Source organism: Coffea arabica, chromosome 1c (genome assembly GCF_036785885.1).
Source record: "Coffea arabica cultivar ET-39 chromosome 1c, Coffea Arabica ET-39 HiFi, whole genome shotgun sequence".
NCBI classification, from domain to species: domain Eukaryota; kingdom Viridiplantae; phylum Streptophyta; class Magnoliopsida; order Gentianales; family Rubiaceae; genus Coffea; species Coffea arabica.
In genome coordinates this window covers 44,926,471-44,928,536 of record NC_092310.1, presented here as the reverse complement: position 1 = coordinate 44,928,536, position 2,066 = coordinate 44,926,471, and positions in this window count along the sequence as shown.

The window sequence follows — 2,066 nt, the reverse complement described above, 5'->3', positions numbered from 1 at the left end:
GATTTTTTTCCGATCAAACCCGATTTTTGACCGGCTTTGACCTAGTTTTAAATTCCCGATTTTTTAATATGACTTGAACCGGCTACCTGGCCGATTCTCGGTTCGACCGGTTCGACCAGCCGATCCGATCCGAGTTTTAAAACAGAGCTTCTCAGGGGCAGGCCGTCCCATTCAGATATCTAACTTAACTTTAAGTGGGCAGTGGATGTAGTAGTAGGCTGAGAAAATTGGGAGGTAAAAAACATAGAGATTATTGAGAGTTTTCCCAGAGATGTGACTCTCACTAGTGAAAGGTCACACATGCAAGGGGGCAACATTTTTGAGAGGCCACGAGCAAGGTTGTTAATGGGATGGGATGTTCCTTGCTGGCTTTGCCTGTGTGGATCATGAGACTTGATAGCTTCATCATTTTTGATTTTTCACTCGGTCCCATATACCTCCCTTCCCTACTTGAAAAGCACCATATATAGCCACAACATACCTGGGGTTAAACCCTAAATTCGGGCTTAGTTTTCCATTCTTTGATATAAGCATGCGGCACCATGCCACAAAAAAATTTTGTTTTGGATGGTGTATTATTTGTTAAAAAAATTATTTGTTGCATCATAGTAGCATTTTTTTAATGATTTTTTAAATCTTTCCGTCTGCCCTTTTATGCTACTACGTACTACACTACGTCATATCCTAAAAAGTGCTGCAGTATTATCCAAAAAGAACCAGTATATGAAAAAAAAGAAAAAAAAAACTGGAATCCCACTAAAACTTCCCTCCGATGAGAAAAAAAAAGCTATAGTGAAGAATGAATAGGCCATCTCTAATCCGATTGGTACATATCTTTGTCGGTTTAAGTCTTAATCATCCATATCTATAGTGAAGAATCTTTCTAATGCAAGGTTAATTCGATTCTACCAACATATTATCTAGTTGGCTGGCTAGCAGGGCTCTTTATACTTTATAGTGGCCAATTTCGTAATGTCCATTGACAAAAAAAAAAAAAAAAAAAAATCTTTTTTTTTTTTTTCAAAACCTATCAATATGGCTGGAATCAAAGCTTTTAAAGCTTCAAATTTAGGCCGTGGACCCCATCCAGCAAAGTCCAGCAGAAGGGAGAAAGAAGGAAAGAAAATTGAAGAAAGCAACAGAGATCTTGCAAAGTTCACAAATGATCGAAGTGTCGTCACGATCATGCCGCTGAATTTTCCTTCGGAGAGTAAAGGAATAATCTCAATACAACAATTGTAAGAAAGTGACAAGAGGAGTTCAAAATGCTCATCCAAAAATTTTCAAAAAAAAAATTACGGTAATCTTAAATGGGGCCCATTGGGTAAACTACAGATTGGTGTGCAAATTGAATAGGGAGGCCCAACTTATGCGATGTTTGATAAGCAAATGCGCCCTTGTCCCGCGGTTTTGAAACAGAGCACATGAACCTGGAAAATTGATTGGTCCCCCGCCCAAATGTGCTTTTTATCTTATACTGTAAAGGCCCGTGGGCTATTCCATATTTAATGTTTGGGTGGAGGCCTCCCCGTAAACGAAGGGCGCATTGGCCCAGAAATGATTGTTGTTTGATTAGCACATGGCCGCTATTCTAAGAAAGGAGCTTTTTTTTTTTTTTTTTTTTGGGGTTGTCAAGAAAACCTTTAGATACAGGGATTGACGTGTCACATCATCCATGATCTGGCATCTTACATCCTCATTGTTGTGAGCATTTTGCAGCCCATCATGCTCTTGATAGCTTGCGCAAGTGGTCCAAAATCCAATGTTTGCCTTGGAGGAATGTTTGGATGAGCATTACGACTGTGACTGTCAATATAATATTCGGATTTCATGAGTCCAATTTTGGTAAATACAACCTTGGCTTTCAAGCCTTTTAAGTTTGAATCCAAATTATAAGTTTCAAATTCAACTCACAATTTAATACGAGTTTTGGGTCCAAATCGGATTCAATCCATGTTTAATATTTATTAATTATTATAAATTTATAGACAAACTATTAATACTTTATGTTATAATATGTGTATATGCATACATATATATATGTATATATAAACCAAAGTGTTTTT